Source organism: Canis lupus, chromosome 24 (genome assembly GCF_048164855.1).
Source record: "Canis lupus baileyi chromosome 24, mCanLup2.hap1, whole genome shotgun sequence".
NCBI lineage: Eukaryota > Metazoa > Chordata > Mammalia > Carnivora > Canidae > Canis > Canis lupus.
In genome coordinates, this window is record NC_132861.1 from 32,829,362 (window position 1) to 32,849,454 (window position 20,093).

A 20,093-nucleotide genomic window follows, 5' to 3' on the forward strand; every position below is an offset into this window, starting at 1 on the left:
TCAAGGTTTTGACAGTGGTGGAACTGGAGGGAGGGACTCTTGACGAGGCCTGGCAACAGAGAAAATCAGAGCCACCGAAGAAAAGAAGTAGCCAGACTCAGAGCAGGAGATGGGATGCTAGAGAGATGGAGGAGCTAAATGAGACTCCAGTTGCAAACAAAAAGACCGAGAAAATAGGGGTGCCTGGGTGGCCCAGTCAATTAGGAGTCTGCCTTTGGCTCAGGTCAGAATCCCAGGATCCTGGGATCAGGCTCCATATAGGGCTCCCTGCTCAGCAGGGAGTCTGCTTCTCCCTCTCCCTCTGCTGCTCCTCCTGCTTATACTCAATCTGTCTCTCTGTCAAAAAAAAAAAAAAAAAAAAAGATAAATAAATAAAATCTTAAAAACAAAAAAAAAGAAAGAAAAGACTGAGGGGCACCTGGGCACCTGGATGGCTCAATGGCTAAGGGTCTCCCTTGGCTCAGGTCATGATCCTGAAATCCTGGTACCGAGTCCTGCATCAGGCTCCCCACAGGGAGCCTGCTTCTCCCTCTACCTATGTCTCTGCCTCTCTCTGTGTCTCTCATGAATAAATAAATAAAATCTTTAAAAAAAAAAAGACTGAGAAAATACCAATACAGTGAGAAAAGTAGGAAGTTGGGAGAGGGTGCTGCTTGTAGGGAAATGTTGAGATGTGAAAGGTGCCTGCAGGTGACAGGTTAGTTGTTGATGCAGGACTGGTGTCCCAAAGAGAGGCCAGGGCTAGACCCAATCATGGCATCCATTTGTACAGCACTTTTATTTACATGAGCCCCTCGATGCTCATGACATCTGGTAAGGTCAGTCCAAGCAGATGTCATTTCCATCAGCTGACCAGTGAGAAATCAGGTAGTACAAGGGACAAGCCAAGGCCACATCATACATCAGACCGCATCAGAGCCTGGGTAAGCTCCTGAGTCTGCTTCTAATTAATTGGCCTTTTCTTTTCCTGAGATAAGACTTGCCTAGGAGCACACAGAGGTCCGATCAGTGGAAGGCACATTCACTCATTGGACAAATTTTGAGTGCCAGGTAGTGTTCAAGGTGCTGGAGATTCACTAGTTAATAAAACAGACAGAATAGACATGATCCTGCCATCATGGAGCCTATATTCTTGTAGATGGTGGAACAAACCAACTAGCCTTTTCGCAGTTTTCCAAGAATTCCCAGGAGAAGGGTCTTTGGCTGTTGCCCAAAGTATTCCCAGGAGAAGTGTCCCAAGGCAAATCTGTGTCTTGAAGAGAAAGGTGTTCTGCTCCTTTTGTCACGTTAACTCAAGTTGGACACACTTGCAGTCTTGACAGACCATATTCAGGACAACAGCAAAGGAGAGCACTGCCCAGAATAAGTCCATAAAGTATTTAGGTACAAAGCATACTGAAAGTTGATTTTTCAGGAAAGCATTTCTTTCTCCCTATTTTCCTTCCCTTTTACTTGAAACTCATCAGCCAAATCTGTTTTCTTCACTAAATACCAATAATCTACTTCTATAAAGGAGGTTTCCAGTATATTCACATTTATAGCAGCATTATTTACAATAGTCAAAAGGTAGAAAGGACCTAAATGTCCATCAACAGATGAATGGATAAACAAATTATGGTATTTACATACAATGGAATCTCATTCAGCTTTACCATGGAAGGAAATGCTGTCACAGGCCACACCATGGACAAACCTTGAAGACATTGTGCTAGGTGATATAAGCCAGTCACAAAAAGACAAATGTCATATGATTCCATTACATATGAATATAGGATTCTAGGCACCTAGAGTAGTCAAATTCATAGGAACAGAAAGTAGGAATAGTAGTTACCAGGGTCTGGGGAGGGAAGGGGGAAATGGGAGTTATTGTAATGGGGACAGAGTTCTGGTTTATGAGAATGATGAGAAATTTCTGGAGATGGATGGTGGTGATGGCTGCACAATATTATGAATGTATATACTGCCCCAGAACCATACACTTAAGATGGCTAGAGGGGTAAATTTGATGTTACACATTTTACCCTGCTGCCAGTAGGAAAGTCAGCAAATCACTTCGGCATCATGTCCTTGTCATCATCTCTAACAAGAGGGGCTGACTAGCTGTTTCTTGGTCTACGATCTAATGTTCCCATGGTAACCACTGTAAGGCAGATAGACACCTGGTGGGCAGGATCTCACCATCAGATCAGCAGGATTCACCGTACTGGCCTTTCTCCTACGTGCTCCACTCTCTAAGCTGCTCCACAGAGAGCTAAAAATCAGTGTCAAATTGTGTGTCTCTCTGCATCCCGTCCTCAGCCACTCTGAGGCTCGGTTCTTTGAGCATTCGACATGATAGTTTCCTCCTAGCCAGTCACACACACTCTTCTTTCCGCTCCAGGACATCTTCTCCTTCTTCTCCTGCCCCACTCCCCTACCATGTTCCTTTACTAGCTCTTCCTCCTCCTCAGAATTCTTCAGGGCTCAGGTGAGATGTCTTTTCCTCCAGGAAGACATCCTCTCCTGAATGCCCAGGTGATGTTATATCCTATGTTCCATGCTCCTGTGGAACAAACCACATTGAAAGAGAAAATCAGGCAGCAGGAGAGGGGGAGTCATTCAGATGTTTTCATTTAAATTAGACAGAGTCTGTGAACATAATGGACTTCGGATTCAGAACCCATCGACTGGAAACCCCAGATGTCCTGTTCACCAGCTGTGTAACCATAAGCAAGCTACTTAATTGCTCCAAGTCTGTTTCCTCTTCTATAAAGCCAGGATCAAATGTCTTAACTCCCCAGGGTGCTGAAAGGAGACTTGGGGGTTGGAGGGGTGGCATATCCCAACTGTTCTTGTCTTGGGTCACTCCTCACTGGTTAAATGTCCTCACCTAACTCCCAGATTCCTACCTGCCCTCTACTCTCCCTCCAGCCCACTTCTCAGGTTGTAGTTGGAGCATCTCTAAACTGCATATGCCTGGCACCTGCGTGGTACAGTCAATTAAGCTTCCAACTCTTGATTTGGGCTCAAGTCACGATCTCAGGGTCATGAGATTGAGCTCTGCATCAGGCTGCACGCTCAGCACAGATTTCGAGTGCCAGGTAGTGTTCGAGATTTTTCTCTCTCTCTCCCTCTGTCCCTCTCCCTGCTAGCTGGCTCACTCTAAATAAATAAAATCTTTCAAAAAAAATAATAAACTGCACATGTGACAACCTCCTGCTTGCCTGTAGTCTTTCTCCATTGACTTCAGGAGAAAATGCACATTCCTAGTTGGACTCCGGCTTCTCTCTCTGGTTCTCCTGTGTCACTACTGCCCTGATGGCCTGAGTTCCAGCCATGTAGAGTTCCAGCCTCAGGCTCTTTTGGGCCTGTGAGTCTCCCCACAAACATTTCCTCCTCCTTAGCAAAGACCCTGTCCTAGTCCGCCTTCTGCCTGACAACTCTTATTCTTCCTCAGGTAGCTTCTTCTATGAAGCCTCATCTGACCACCAACACTTGTGTGCACAGCCCCATTTCGTGCCCCTGGGGAACCCTATGATTTTCCTGCCTCTTATTTACTGGATTTTTTCTACACATTAATTTTGTTTTAACTTTGGCTTTAACAACTTTACTAATGTGCAATTGACATGTAATAAGCTGTACATACGTAAGTATATAATCGAATTTTTGACATACATAAACACCCATGCAAGAATGACCACAGTCAAGAGAAAGGATTTATTTATCACCCTCCAAATCTCCCTGCACCACCTGGTAATCTTTTCTTCCAGCCTTCCCTGACCTTTCTCTCATTTGCAGGCAACCACTGATTGACTATCACCGTATATTAGCTAGCATTTTCTAGAATTTTGTATACATGTAATAATACAGTATATACTCTTTTTTGCCTGGCTTTTCTTTCCCAGCATAATTATTTTGAGATTCATCCATGTGATAGCAATGTTTACGCTTTTTCTTTTATTGTTAAGTAGTATTCTATTGTATGCCAACCCAGTTGATATTTTTAAGGGTGAATAATAATCTTTTGTGGTATATACATTTTGTTTATCCATTTATCCATCAACAGACACTTGGGTTGCTTCCACCTTTTGGGCTATTGGAAATAATGCTGTGACAAACACGGGTGTACAGATATCTGAGTTCCTTATTAACTGCATTTTAAATTTTGCAGTATTTTTTTTATCTAATTGCAATTTTTAAATTTTTTTGAGATTTTATTTATTTATTTGAGAGAAAGAGCAAGAGAGAGTACATGCAGGGTGTGGGGCACAGGGAGAAGCAGACTCCATGCTGAGCAGGGAGCCCAACATGGAGCTGGATTCCAGGACCCCGGGATCATGACCTGAGCCAAAGGCAGATGCTTAACCGACTGAGCTACCCAAGCTTCCCTCAGCTGCATTTTTTAAAAGATTTGTTATTTATTTGAGAGAGAGAGAGAGAGAGAAGGAGGGAGAGCGTGAATGGGAGGAGGCACCGAAGGAGAGGGAGAGAATCTTCAGGCACACTCCCCGCTGTGTGGGGAGCTGCGTGCGGGGCTCCATCTCATGACCCATGAGATCATGACCTGAGCCAAAATTAAGAGTCAGATGCTTACCTGACTGGGCCACCCAGGCACCCCTCTCACTTGCATGTTAATGTTTGCATCCCATTGCTTACCACAGAGCCTGACATGTAGCATTTAATAAATGTTTGTGAAATTACTAGCCGAATGAATGACTGACTGAGTGCATATATGGGTGATTCCCACCCTGGGTGCCAGATCACACACAGCTGCATCGTTCGTCCTGTAGGTGTCAGTCACGGAGTCCTAACACCAGGCTGCTGAGTCTGTGGAGAAGCCAATCTCTTTGAATCCCTTCCAAGAAGTGAAGAAAACACTTCCTCTGACTTGGTTTGTCACCCTTGCCACCACTTGTTGCCCCATGGGAGGCCCAGCTGCCTGAAGTCTCTGGGTTAGTCATGAGCTACTAACTCAGGGGGAGGCATAGCTGAGGCTACTCCCGAGAAGGAATTATTTCCTCTGAGACATCTGGGGAACCACTCACTGCATTTCTTCCCATGAGATCATAACAATATCAACAGCTAACATATTTGTGTGCTTGCTCTGTGTCAGGTGCTCTAGAAGCAGTATCTCATTTAACTGATAAACAGCCCCAAGTTAGGCACTGTAAGATTCCTCACTTTATAAAAGAAACAAACAAAGGCACAGAGAAGTTAATCAACTTACCCATGGTAAGCTAAGAAATGGAAGAGCCAGGATCTGAATCCAGGCTCTTTTCTCCAGAACCTACCAGGCAGAAGGGGAAAAAACAAAAACCAAAACAAAACAAAAAACAACCCACAACCAACCACTCAGGCTGAAAGCAGTTCGCAATGAATTATGTTGAAGTTAACCAGGGTCTTTCTAAAAACACTTTTTTCTAAGTTTGATTAATATTTACTGAATATGTTTTGGAAAACACATTAAAAACCTTTGAGTCACATAAGCCTACCGAAAAAAAGATAATCATTCTTAACACATTAAAATGTTTCCTCCCAGTTTTTTTTAATCTTACTTATATATTTTAATTCAGTTGATATGAGCGTCTTCACTCTCTTAAGAGGCATCAGTCCTCTTGACACATCTGCCATTTGCACCTCTGCCTTCTTTCTTGAGCGTCTCTAATGCATTCCTGACAAATGATGCAGTAAAGATGGGAACGTTAATGTATAGTAACGATGATGGCAGTTGACAGTGAGTGCCCACCATGAGCCAGGCCCTGTGCTGAAGAAGCACCCTGAGCTCATGTGGTTCCTAGCAGCCGTATTAGGTGGGAGCCATTGTTACACTCATTTTACTGGATGAGGAATCAGACTTTTAACATTTAACACATGTGGCTCTTCCTCCTCCCCTTTCTTTCCTGAAGAGCTCATTCCTAACACCCCTAGCTGAGACCTAGAAAGGTATGTGTCCACTCGGGGTGGGGTGGGTAGCAAAGGGTCAAGACTGGGCTGTCAGAGCCTTCACTTCCACCCCAAGCAGATGTACAGCATGTCTGCAGGAGGGTAGAAGAGCTTCTTGGCTCAGGGGATGACTCAGTGTGGCGTATTTGACCCAGAACAGGGTGAAAAGAGTCAACGGTGGTATGGGAGGGTGCCCCAGCTTGGGGGTGGGGGTTGTCAGAACCTGAGTGGATTGAGGAGGGAGACCTTGCAGGAAGTAGGGGGTGGGCAGCATGAGGTATGAGATCCCGAGCAGGGTGAAGAAGGGGACTGCAGGTGGGAGTAAGGTGCTGGAACCCAAGCCAGGTGAAAATGGCATCCACATGGAGGAGGGATACAGTGGCAAGGGGATATCAGTGACAGGAAGGGGAGGCAATCAATAAATAGTCCTATGACACACAAGCTAGATGTGTCTGTTAAAGAGCCACAAATAAGTAAAGGGAGGCAACTAGAGAGTGAATCCCACAGTGCTAGATAGACTGGCATTGAGGTATTGGTGTGAGGTCGCTGTTTTCAACAGTAGACACAGAAATATATGTGTATAGGTGTAAACATATGAATGTATCTTCATGTGTATCCCTAGCTTTGTTCACTGAGAGGGCCTGGGAGCCACAACACCCTAACAGTGACAAGCACATTTACCACCCGAATCTTGGTTTCTGAATTCATTCTCTGCTAAAAAGAATCAGTGCTACCGGGACAAATGACCAAGAGACGATAAGATGTGCCTAGAATATTCGTATGCCATTCATATAAGGACGTGAGATATTTCAACAGTCATAGGAGTCAGCTCAGAGAGGCTCCTGCTGGCCCAACAGAGGACAGTATGAGTGAGTATCAAAACTAAAAAACAGGGCAGCCCGGGTGGCTCAGCCGTTTAGCACCTGCCTTCAGCCCAGGGCGTGATCCTGGAGTCCTGGGATTGAGTCCCATGTCGGGCTCCTTGTATGGGGCCTGCTTCTCCCTTTCCCCGTGTCTCTGCCTCTCTCTGTGTGTGTGTCTTTTATGAATAAATAAATAAAGTCTTAAAAAAAATCTGTAGTGATGGATTACATACAACCTATTGAACAACATAGGAATCCATGATCCCTCACTCATGTAAATAGATAAATGAACTAAAGTTTCATGTAGAAGAGATTTCAAAGGAACTCCCCACAAAATATGTAATAATTACAATGGAAAAAAGAACTCTAGGGGCACCTGGGTGGCTCAGTAGTTGAGTGTCTGCCTTCAGCGGTCCCACATCAGGCTCCTGTGGGTTTCTCATGAATAAATAAATAAAATCTTTAAAAAAAGAAAAAGTAACTTTACTGTGGAGCAAGCTTGGCAGGCACCACCTTAATCAAATGGCAAAAGCAATCATCCCAGTAATGGTGCGAACTGAAATCAGGAGCAGCCTGATAGGTGAAACAATGTGAAAGCAACACAGTCACTTGTGTGATGTTCCTGCCAAAGGTTCATAGCCTGAATCCAGTGAAGAGGAAACACTAGACAAACCCAAACTGAGGGCATTCCACCAAGCAACTGACGTGTAATCTACAGAAGTTTTAAGCTTATGCAGATCAAGGCTGAAAAGCAGTTCCACTTTGAGCCAAATGCAACATGGGAGCTTGGATTGGATCTTTTGCTATAAAGAACGTTATTAGAACAAAAGATAACTCTCCAGCCTAAAGATTAGATATTAGTAAGGTAGTGTTAATCTCCTGACTTTGATGGCTGTGTCCTACGCAAGTGACTGATCCTTATTTGTGGCAAGTACATGCCAAAGCACTGGGGCATGGTGCAGCAGAGCACCTTATTCTCAAAGGCTTAGCAGGGAAAAAGAGGAATTTTTGTTTTACTTGCAACTTTTCTGTGAGTTTTTTACTTTTTTTTTTTTTTAAGATGAATTAACATATCCAAGGTCACCTAACTAGTTAGAGGCAGGATTCAAATCCAGGTCAAGAAATCAAGCTCTCCATCTCTAAATTGTTCATTCACTGGGGGTGGGAGCCCCGTTGAGCTGGCTTCTGTGTCTTTTGAAATGTCCCCATCGACCTTTGAGCACTTCCCTATAATAGAATATTGTGGGCTCCTTTTGTCCTTTCTTGCTCCAGCCATTTGCCCTAGGAGCAGTGGTTCCTCTTGGCTTGTTGAGGGCAACAACAAGAGCGAGCCCTGGATGGCCTGTACCCAATAGGACCACACTGTATTCATTTTTCGGCCAGGCTTTCTCGCTCGCCTTCAAGCACCACATGTCCAGCACCAGCCTCGATACTACATGTGAAAGCATATAGTTATATCCACCTGGTGGCACGTGTGTGGCATGTAAAATATCAAAAGCAAGAGCACATGGCCAGGACGGTGCCCCACAGAAAAAGAACGCAGCCAGGCCCTTTTCCCCTTGGTTGGCCTGCCCCAGGCGCTGCAGGTGGTCAACATCTGCACACATGTTCCCAACTGGTGAATAAAGTTTTCACATGCCACTCAGTCACTGAGCCTGATGGTATTATTTCCTTTGCTCCTTGAGCCAAGGAAAGCACACTTTCTGGCACTTGGCAGTATTTTTTTTTTTTAAGATTTTATTTATTTATGAGGGAGACAGAGAAAGTTGGGCAGGGGGCAGAGGATGAGGGAGAAGCAGGCTCCCTGCTGAGTAGGGAGTCCAATGGGGCTCGATCCCAGGACTCTGGGATCATGACCTGAGCCAAAGGCAGACGATTAACCGACTGAACCACCCAGGTGCCCCAGCACTTAGCAGTATTACAGCTTTCTAGGCTGCTCCAGATCTTACCCCAGAGATAGCTGAGCTGCGTTTGGGCCCTGACAGGGATCCGGCCTCTTCCTACCTGCAGGTTAAGGCCCAGAAGGCCGCAGACACAGGGAGGGAATAATAGTGCTGGGAGCTGGCTCCGAAGGGCCCTCCCCACCACAGAGGGGGCTTGGAATCACACAGCTACACCTAACAGCCTTGCTTTCTGATTCTCAGTAAGAATCAGGATGAGGGACAACAGGTTTTCTCCTTCCTGAAAAGTCTCAAGCAACCATTTCAACACACAGCAATTCTGGATTTTCTATTAGAAGGAAATTCTTAACATCCACGAAGATATTTGTTGAACCTGTGCCCCTAGAGGATGAAAACCTGGAAAGTGAACTCGACTGCCAGAAAGAAAGTGGTCCTCATCTGATGCAGAGACCACAGGATGGCACCCAACAGTTGCTAACTTTTCCTCTGGATCACACAGGTTGGCACCAAACTGTTCCAGGTGGGCAGCATCAGCCCTTTCTCATCTCTCTTCTTCCCCCTCATCCCCTGTGGAGCCTCCCTCTCTCCACCTGGGGCCCTCCCCACACAATCCAGCCAGAATTATGAGCCTCTGGCTCAGGCAGTGGATCAGGTCCTCCTGGTTTCCAGCCCGTGGCACTGGACGTGGATCTGGTGAACTAAGAGCACGGGGTGCAAGGGAGTGTCATGTGTAGGGAAATGGGCCCCCACCCGCCGGGCCATTGCACAGCAGTATTTCTAAAAGACCTGCCTCTCGGGGCACCTCTGTGGCTCAGTGGTTGAGCATCTGCCTTTGGCTCAGGTCATGATCCCAGGGTCCTGGGATCGAGTCCCACATTGGGTTCCCTGCAGGGTGCCTGCTTCTCCCTCTGCCTGTGTCTCTGCCTCTCTCTATCTCTATCTCTCATGAATAAATAAAATCTAAAAAAAAAAAAAAAAAAGAAGAAGACCTGCCCCTCATGATGAGGTAGTATGGTTTTAAAAACAGCCACAATAATCTGTCCCATCCCACATGCCTTTCTTGCAGTGTGACTTTTTGCTGCTCCTCTTATCAAGAGATGGGGCCCATGTTCCTCCAGAGTCCTGGCTGGCCCTGTGACTTTTTTTTGTCAATAGAATGCACAAGTGACACCGAGTGATTCCTAGAAAGTCCTCTCAGAAACAAGCAGCCATGCTGGTAAAAGTGGGCCTGGCCCACAGAAAGGCTGAGGGGCTCCATGGAGAGCCAAGGGCCACCACCAACGGCAGCCACATGACTGAAACCATCTTGAACCCACGCCGATGGGGTCCCCTCTGACTACAGCTACACAAGCGACCCCAGGCAAGAATGGGCAGCCAAAGCACCCGCCTGAGCCCAGCCCAGCTGGCAGGTTCATGAGCAAACAAACGGTTTTAAGTCACTAAGTTTTGAGAATAGGACGTTGATTTCACTGGAAAGATAACAAAAACTGCTTTTCCTAGCATGGCCCCAGCGTGTTAGTGTCCCCCTTTCCTCCATCTTACCTCTGGGGTGGCCCAGGGCCCCAGGAGCTAGTGTACCCCTGCCTCACCTTCCTCGCTGGGCATGGCCCAGGGCCCCGGGAAGGGGAGAAGGAAGTTAAACCTAGAAGTAGTTAGTGAGAGCCCAAAACACATTCAACATCACCTTGGGCTCTGTAGGAATACAAAGGCATCTCTGCCACCAGGAAAGCTACACTCGGATGAAAAACTAAAATTCATAAACATAAAACAATGGCAGGCCCCCCAGGATCACAGACGAGGTGTGAAGGGGCTCTGAGTGCTCCATCAGCTCCCAGAGCAAGGCTGGGAGGTGTCGGGAAAGGGTTGAAGATGACGGAGCTTGCACTAGCCCTTGAGCATGGGCAGGACATACCGAGAAGGGATAGAATATTCTAGGTGTGCACATGAGGCTGTTCCAACTATAGGTCGAAAGATAGAAGTGAGCTGGCTGGGAGGAGCGGCAGCATCGTGCTGAGAGGACCCACGGCCGGGAAGACCACAGCCAGGCCAGAATGAAGAGGGTCTCACAGCCAGTGCTGTGTCTAGAGTTCCCTGAGGTGTTTCGATGACATTCAAGAGCTGACATCAGCCAAGCCCCCTCAGCGCGGCCTTCTGCAGAGCCCCGTGGAAGAGCTCCGAGAATGAGCCTTTCGTCAGAGCAGGGCCCACCTGCAGGAGGAAACGAGGCAGGGGCCAGATTCAGGAGGGTTCAGCTGACTCGTGCACCCAGGCAGGAAGAAGGTGCACACCTGCTTGCATTTAACGTGGCTCAGCCCTGCGTGTGCCATCGTCAAATACTTCCTACATCAGGGTCCCCATCGGTTACAAAGGGGGGCTTCGCCTGTCCTGGCCAGCATCCGGGCATTCACACAGCCATGCTCTGCCCCTGGGAGGAGAACACTGGGACCCCAGTATCATGATGTGTCTCTCCACCAACTCTGCCACACCTCTCCAGCCTTCCTCCTCCCCTCCCTTTGAGGGGTACCACCCTCCCTGCCAGGCTTCTCCTGGCTCCTCCGTGTTGCCTCAGCCATACCAGGGCACTGAACTCACTGGAAGGCTGCACATCACACCATCCCACAAAAATGACAGTCCACCCACCAACTGCCTTAGGGTGGGAGGAGCTATTTAAGACTGCACCTACCCTAAGGGAAGCTATACAGCCAGTATCCCTGCTCCTAATTTATAGGTAGAGATACTGAGTCACGGAAATGATTTACCAGGGCATTCTCAACACTCCAGTGACTCATCCCACGAAGGGTCAAAATCCCACAAAGCCCAACCTACAAGTTGTGTGACTTCAGGCACGTATCTCTGCTCTGTGGCTGTATCAATGACTGCGGGCCCAGCTGGTACCCTAAGTTTTGTCTAGGGCTCTGACATAGCAGCACCCACCTCTCCGAGGTTAGGTCTCTACCGTTAAAGCTCAATAAATAGAGTATCCAGGAGGATAACCTGGGTTGTTCTGTGTAACTATGAGAGAGAGAATGCCATCGTGTGTGTGTGTGTGTGTGTGTGTGTGTGTGTCCGTGCTGGCGCAGTCAGTTCAGTAAGTTCCCCCCCGTTGTGATGTGTAAGACTCCCTAAAAAGAATAAACATGTAGACCCCGGCCTTCATGTAGACCCAGTCTGTAGGGGATGTGCATCCCAGAAACATGGCCAGCTAGGCCAGGCACCCATTCCGGAGGACTCAGCGATTCTGTTGGGGTCTATTAGGCTCTTAGCTGTGTTCCTAGGGTCCCCAGAAGCCTCGCAAGTTGACGTCTTTCTCCTTCTAGAAGGGAAACGGGCTAAGTTGATTCAGCTGCAGGATGCGGGGGAAAGCGCCACAATTCCGTCCGCGTGCCTTGCAGACCCTTACAGACCCTTACAGCGGTGAGCTGCTGTCCCACCTACCCGCCAGCACTCGGCGCCTACGTTTGCCAGGTCACACTGCCACGTGTGGGGGCGTCGCCTGGCACCTGGCAGGCTCTGCAGGGCAGTGGGCTGACCTGGAGCCCCCGCTCCCCTCCCACTCCTCCAGTCACCCCAGCAGGCCCGAGTCCCCGCCTCCATCACCTCTCTCCCTCTGCCCCGGGCATCCACCTCTCCATCGGCCAGGTCGCCCCCAAGGCCCGCGCCTCCTGGGCGCTGGAGCTCACGCACCCCTGATGGGACCCCCTAGAGCTGCCCCTCTCTCGGGAGTCCTCCTGGCGGCCGGTACCTCAGTCCCCACCCCGGCCACCCGCACCGCACCGGCACGCAGGAGGTCCGAGCCGAGCGAGCCAGCAGGCGCTACGGGGCGCGACCCCGCCGTCCCCCCCACCTGGGGCGCCGGGTCCAGCCGCCCGGGGACGGAAGGGCGGCGGCTGGAGAACGGCCTGGGAAGCCCCGAGACGCCCAGAAACGTGCTGAGGCCGGAAACCTCCTGGGCGCGGCGACAGTGCAGCAGCCAAGGCTCGGCGGGCGCGGGAACGCCCGCACCGACCCCTGCCCGATGGGCCAGTCGCGATTCCCCAGGGCCACGGTCCTCCGCGGGAACAGAGGCGCGGCCACCGGGGCTGAGATCAGGCCTCCGCACCCCCCCACCGTCCGCCCGTCCGCGCCCCTGCCGCCGGCCCCGCCCCCGCCTGGACCCCTCCGCGCTGCGCCCCGCCTCCCCCTGCGCCCCCCCCCCGTCCGCGCCCCTGCTGCGGGCCCCTCCCCCGCCTGGACCCCTCCGCGCTGCGCCCCGCCTCCCCCTGCGCCCCCCCCCCGTCCGCGCCCCTGCCGCGGGCCCCACCCCCGCCTGGACTCCTCCGCGCTGCGCCCCGCCTCCCCCTGCGCCCCTGTCCGCGCCCCTGCCCCTCCCCCTGCGCTCCCCCCGCCCCCCCGCGCCCCTGCCGCGGACCCCACCCCCGCCTGGACCCCTCCCCCGCCTGGACCCCTCCGCGCTGCGCCCCGCCTCCCCCTGCGCCCCCCCGTCCGCGCCCCTGCCCCTCCCCCTGCGCTCCCCCCGCCCCCCCGCGCCCCTGCCGCGGACCCCACCCCCGCCTGGACCCCTCCCCCGCCTGGACCCCTCCGCGCTGCGCCCCGCCTCCCCCTGCGCCCCCCCGTCCGCGCTCCCGCCGCGGGCCCCTCCCCCGCCTGGACCCCTCCGCACCGCGCCCCGACTCTCCCCCCGCGCCCCCCCCGTCCGCGCTCCCGCCGCGGGCCCCGCCCCGCCCCTCCCCCTCCGCTCCCCCATCCCCGCCCCGCCCCTCGGTCCCTGGCGCCCCGCCCGCCCCGCCCGGGCCCCCGCGCGCCCAGCCGCGCAGTCTCCCGGCTCCCGCGTCACCGCTCGGCCCACCTGCCCCGCAGCCAATCAGTGCTGTGCCCCGCACCGGCCGGTCCTCGGGGAGGGGGGGACCTGGGGCCGGATCCGCGGAATCCGGGACCGCGTGTGCAGTGGCCGAGCGCGGGTGCGGCTCCGGTGCGGAGGACGCCAGAAGACTGGGGGGTGGGGGCTTGGGGGAGCGACACCAGCCCTTGGGCTGTCACCGTGGCGCTGCCACTGTCACGTGTGTTTTACTTAGCACTTTATGACCTCCCAGACGCTTTTCTGGGGACACCTGGGTGGCTCAGTGGTTGAGCGTCTGCCTTTGGCTCGAGGCGTGACCCCCGGACGTGGGATCGAGTCCTGGGTGGGGCTCCCCGCGGAGGGGGGGCTGCTTCTCCCTCCACCTGTGTCTCTGCCTCGCTCTGTGTCTCTCATGAATAAATAAAAGGGGGAATGTTTTTCTAGGATGACCTCGCTTTGGCCTCCACACACCCTCGGGAGGATGGTGATACCCCCTTTCGCTCGGGAGGAAATGAGAGCTGCAGGAGGTAGAGGAATTCGCCCCAGGTCCCAGCCGGGCGGCGGGGCAGACGCAGATGCGAGCCGGCTCGCCGCCCTCCCGCCCGAACCCAGGCGGGTTGAAGCCCTGGGGGCGGGGGGGGGGCGCCTCCCTGGGCCCCAGCTCGGTTTGAGATCCCCTGGGGTGCTCTGCTCTTTGAAGAGCGCGGAGGGCTGGGGCCGGGAGAAAAGGGGAAGGGGCTGGCGGGAGAGGCGGAGTTAGCGGAAGGCGTTGAGGCTGCGGAAGGCCGGAGAAAGGAGTAAATTCAAAGGGTTTACTTTGCGCAATTTCTTCGGCTTCAAGCCTGACTAATTTGCAGAGAATTTGCATTTTGAAAGGAAGGCCAAAGATAGAAAAGCCTTGGGGGCTTTGGACCAAATGGCAGGGACCCTAGGCAAATCAAATGCTTTACTTGCGAGAGCCCCCAGGTAAGCACAGGGCAGGGTGCCTCCTGCATCCCGGGCCTGGCCGGTTGGCAGCCCGGGCACACCCCCAGCGGGAGGCCTGGAATAATCTGGAGCGTGAGTCCTGTGCAACCGGGCGCTCCTTCAGCAGCTCGCTGTGCCCTCGGGCCTGAGCAAGAGCTGCAGCTTCTTCCTCCAGGTACCTGCAGAACTCAGATCCGGTACCCCAAGGACTCCCTCCTAGCGAGGCCTCCAGTGCCCTGATGTAGGGAAGGGGTTCGGAGCCCATGGCCAACAAGGAATTCTTGAGACATCTTTGGTGCAAAACGGTGGTTTTATTACCCCCACCCCCACCCCCCAGACAGGGCCTGTTGGCAGAAAGCACTGGGGTCTGGTGGGATGACAGGTTATATACTTTCAAGTTGGGAGGGGGTTAGGGATAGCGTCAGTCCCTAAGGAATTTTGGAAGCAAGGGTTCCAGGACCTTGATGGGGTTAGCTATTGTTAGGAAAAGGTCATTTATTTCTAATAAAACCTTCATAGTGAGATCTTTTTTTTTTTAAGATTTATTTATTTATTTATTCATGATAGAGAGAGAGAGGAAGAGGCAGGCAGAGGGAGAAGCAGGCTCCATGCAGGGAGCCCGATGTGGGACTCCATCCCGGGTCTCCAGGATCGCGCCGTGGGCCAAAGGCAGGCGCCAAACCGCTGAGCCACCCAGGGATCCCCCATAGTGAGATCCTTGATATATCTATCGGTGGACCATTTGCTTGGGGGATGTTTACCAACGTGTGTCTTAGGATAGAGATAGAGAAAATTTCCAAAGGAACTTTTATATGTTAAAGAAGACTTACAGGATCCTGGGGTCCAGGCTAAAATTGCCTTTTGCCCTTAGCAAAGTTATTAGCATCCTGGCAGCTGAGTTCCCAGAGGAAGGTCACTCTGCCTGTTTCAAGGACTTGTCCATGGGCTGTAAGTAGTAAGGAAATTTAATTTTTCTTTTGCCTCTTTGTTTCCCACATCAACCCCTTCCCTGCCTGATTTTTCTAAAACCCTAGTGCTCAGCAGGGCCCAAGCAGGGCTTCGCAAACCTTAAGATGCCTATGAATCATCTGGGTAACTTGCTACAACAAAAATGCCCATTCAGCGGGCTCAGAATGGATCCCCAAGTTTCTAACGGGTTCCCACATTGTGTTGCTGCTGCCCTGCTGCCTGTGAATCTGTGGAGGGCACTTTAAATAGAAAAGATGAGAAAACATTATACTATACTTTCATATTGATCTTTTTTACTTCCTTCCTCCCTGTACTAGAAGGTAAGTTCAAAAGGGTAAGTTCAGCACCTACAAGGATACCTGGCAGTCAGGAGGGGCAATAATTCCCAATGAAGGAGTAAATGAAAGACAAGCCAAAAAAAAAAAAAAAAAAAGAGAGAGAGAGAGCGAGAGCGAGAGCAGAGAGATAAAATGTGTCTACCTAAGTAGAAATCGAGGTGAAAAGTATAAATGGAACAAAGGCATATTTTGCATTTATTTTAAAAAAAGGAAGAAATAACAGCCACAGACTATGAGGTCTTGAATAGTATGATGTCAACTAATTTGAAGTAAAAACTGTCCAAAGAACAAGAAAAATGGCAAATATCACATTGATTTTAGAAACTTTTAACTCCCTGTCTCTTGGTCACATCTCATAGGCAGAAGGTGACATGGAAGACTTGTAGAAAGAAATTAACTTAATTTCAGAGCTATTTACTTGTTTGTTGTGGTAAAATATGCATAACATAAAATTTAGCATTTTAGCCATTTTTCAATGAAGGGTTTAGGGACATTAAGCATGTTTGCATAGTTGTGCAACAATCAGCACCATCTATCTCCAGAACTTTCCATCTCCCCAAACTGAAACTCTGCCCCCATTCCCCCTTACCCTCAGCCCCAGGCAACCCCATCCTTTTTTTTTTTTCCATCCTAATCTCTATCTCTGAATTTAACTACTTAAGGTACCTCATATAAGTGGAATGGTACAGCATGTTTCCATCTCTAACCAGCCTGTCTCACTTGGCACAATGTTCCCAAGGCTCATCCATCTTGTGGCACCGTATCAGAATTTTTTTTTCCCCGTGTCAGAATTTCATTCCTTTTTAAGGCTAAATAATATTCCATTTAATGAACATACCACATTTTATTTATCTGTTCTTCACTTGATGGACACAGGGGTTGTATTTACCTTTTGGCTATGGTGAATAATGTTGCTATGAACATGGGTGTACAAATATATTTTCAGTTCTTCTGAGTATATACCCAGAGGTGGGATGGCTAGAATGAGATGGATGGATGGCTATTTAACTTTAAAAAAAATATTTTTTAAAGATTTTATTTATTTATTCATGAGATACACACAGAGAGGGAGAGAGAGGCAGAGACACAGGCAGAGGGAGAAGTAGGCTCCATGTAGGGAGCCTGATGTGGGACTCGATCCTGGGACTCCAGGATTACGCCCTGGGCCAAAGGCAGGTGCTAAACCACTGAGCCATCCAGGGATCCCCGAGTTGTTTAACTTTTTGAGGAACCACCATACAGTTCTCCACAGAGCTCTACCATTTTATATCCCTACCAGCAAAACACAAGGATTCCAATTTGTGTACATCCTTATCTACACTTGTTACTTTATTTGTTTTTTTTATAGTATCCATCCTTTTGGGTGCCAAGCAGTATCTCATTATAGTTATGATTTTCACTTCCCTATTGCTTAGTGATGCTGGGCATCTTTTCATGTGCTTATTGGTCATTTGCATATCTTCTGTAGAGAAATGTCTATTCCAGTCCTTTGCCCATTTTTGAATTGGACTGTTTGGTTTTTGTTACTGAATTTTAAGACATTTTTAAAAAAAAAATATTTTATTTATTTATTCATGGGAGACAGAGACAGAGAGAGGCAGAGACATAGGCAGAGGGAGAAGCAGGCTCCCCTAAGGAGCCCAATGTGGGACTCGATCCTGTGACTCTGGGATCACACCCTAAGCCGAAGGCGGACACAACCACTGAGCCGCCCAGGCATTCCAAATTTTAAGACTTTGTTATGTGTTCCAGATATTGATCCCTTATCAGATATATGATTTACAAATATTTTCTCCCATTTTATAGGTTGCCTTTTCATTCTGTTGGTAGTATGCTTTGAGGTCAAGCTTTTTTTCTTTTTTAAAGATTATCTATTGAGGGGGGAGATAAGCAGCTCCCCACTGACCCTGAGATCAGGACCTGAACTGAAACCAAGAATCTGATGCTCAACTGACTGAGCCACCCAGGTGACCTAAAAGTTTTTAATTTTGATGAAGTCCAATTTATTTTTTCTTTTATTTTTTCTTTTGTTGCCATGTTTTTGGTGTCATACCCTAGAAATCATTGGCAAACCCCATGTCAGGAAGCTTTTCCCCTGTTTTCTTCTCAAGAGATTTAGTTTTAAGAACTCTCGATGGACTTCTACAGTGAAGATATATTCTTTTTAAAAGCTCCGTACAATTCAAAAGGAGAAATTGTATAGGCCACAGTATCCAGTTGCAGTGCAGTAAAAACTAGTAATTAATATTCTAATAATTATATATTTGAGCACTGCGAAGAGAGTAGATCTTTTTTTTTTTTTTTTTCGAAGAGAGTAGATCTTAAAAGTCCTCATCACAGGAAAAAATATGTATAACTATGTGATGGGTGGTAACCAAACTTGTTGTGGTGATCATTTTGCAAGATACACATAAGTCAAATCATGTTTACAACTAAGAGTAAATGCAATGTGACATGTCAGTTATATCTCAACTAACAAAGAAAAGAAAACCAGAGGCACTAAACACTAGAGCAAGTAACTGGGACTTGATTCTCTTTTTTTTTTTTTTTTTTTTTTTTGGGACTTGATTCTCTACAGCAGTTTCTGACCTACCTCTGTGTTTCCTGTGGAGTTGAACATAATGCCCTCCCACAGTCAGTGTCAGTCAATTCAGGTCAAAAAAACACGTTTTTCCTAAACATTGCCAAACACAAACAGCCTGCCCGCCCACACCTCACTCCACCATCAAAATAAAACAAAAAGCAGAAACTTGGGGCACCTGGGTGGCCCAGTGGTTGAGCGTCTACCTTCGACTCAGGTCTTGATACCGGGGTCCCAGGATCGAGTCCTACATCGGGTTTCCTGTGAGGAGCCTGCTTCTCCCTCTGCCTATGTCTCTGCCTCTCTCTCTCTCTCTGTCTCTCATGAATAAATAAATAAATATATTAAAAAGAAAAAGAAAAAAGAAACTTAAGGAATAAGAGGAAGAAATTGAGGAGGATAAAACAAAAATTGATTATTTACAAAATTTAAAAAATCCTTGTAAACGAATAAAAAATAGAGGGTTTTTTGGTTAAGAAAACTGGCTGTAGCAGATGGCCAGGAACTGGGGGAGAAGAGCAAGCAGGTGGTGCCAGGAGAAGAGAGAAAGAGTCAAAGCACCCCTGCCACCCCCTCCCCCGCCACTGCCTGGTAGCCCCAGGCCACCCCACAGAGGTCACTTCTACAGCCCATCACTCGCTAGGTCTGTGAGCCTGAACAGATACTCAGCCTCTCTCTGAACTTCAGTGTGTTCTCAATAGCAGGGGGATACCTACTTTTTCAGCGATACCTACTTTTTTCTATCTATCAGAAAGAACTAAATACAGGGCGTGCACGTGGAGATGGTTGTTACGATTGGTTAATAATGAAATTGTTAGTGAGAATGATAATATCCCGTTCCACCCTATGCGAGGTCCTAAAGAAGGATATGTGGGTAGATATCTGACTGCCAATCCGGGGACCCTGTGCACCTATGACAAAGGGAAGAAAGGCATCCAACGGAGCAGTAGGTCAACCCGGCCCGGCAGGCCCATGCTGGTCAAGGCACATGAGCTCCCTCCTCCCCCAACATCTCCCCACAGATGGATGAGGGTGAAAGTGAAGGTCTCACCATCTATACAGAAAGGGACCTAGATTAGTTGTTCCTGGGGTTTTTCCTAGCTCTGCCGGCCTGTGGTCAGATCTGAGGTTGAACAACACAGAAGGGAAGCCAGCTGGAGGGAAGTGAGCAGTTTCCCAGCTTAGATGCCGAGAGTGCTGATGGGGGCAATAACAGGAGGTTGATGGAGTTGCCACCCAGGTGTGGACCTCTGCATGCGGGTAGCTTCTTGCTTGCCTGTGCTGGGAGAGGTAGGTCAGTTTGGAGCACCAGGCAGACAGGGGTTCTCTACATCTGGAGGAGCTTGTCAAGGGAGAACCTGCTCTGTGCAAGGAGTGCCAGAGGTCACAGGACGAGGCGCAGTGCTCAGTGGCTGGCCATCCTCCCTATCATGGCCTGGGAGGCACAGCATGGTTAAGAAGTTCTAGGTGCTGAGTCTAGCTTCCTCACTTGGGCAACTTGGTTTGCTGGCTTTTGTCTCCTGTGGGCAAGTGAGGACATGATGGGAAATGCCAGGTTCCTGAACAGAATAAAGCACACGATTGCCATCTGGTATGTGTCCATCAAAACCACACAAACAGTAAGTCAAAAGATGCCGTGCCCATCCACTGTGGAAGCTGCCCGCAAGAACGAGATTGCCAGGAAGAGGCAGGTATTTCCAGCTGGGGCTTTCTCTC

General features: G+C 49.5%; 1 long non-coding RNA gene across 1 annotated transcript; it reads right to left on the reverse strand.

Moving 5' to 3' along the window:
- Positions 1-751: 751 nt before the first annotated feature.
- On the reverse strand, positions 752-13,683 carry LOC140616485 (uncharacterized). The gene is made up of 2 exons (XR_012016954.1): positions 13,533-13,683; positions 752-2,542 (listed from the first exon to the last, which is right to left on the reverse strand). It is a non-coding gene; the product is annotated as an uncharacterized lncRNA (long non-coding RNA).
- Positions 13,684-20,093: the final 6,410 nt, after the last annotated feature.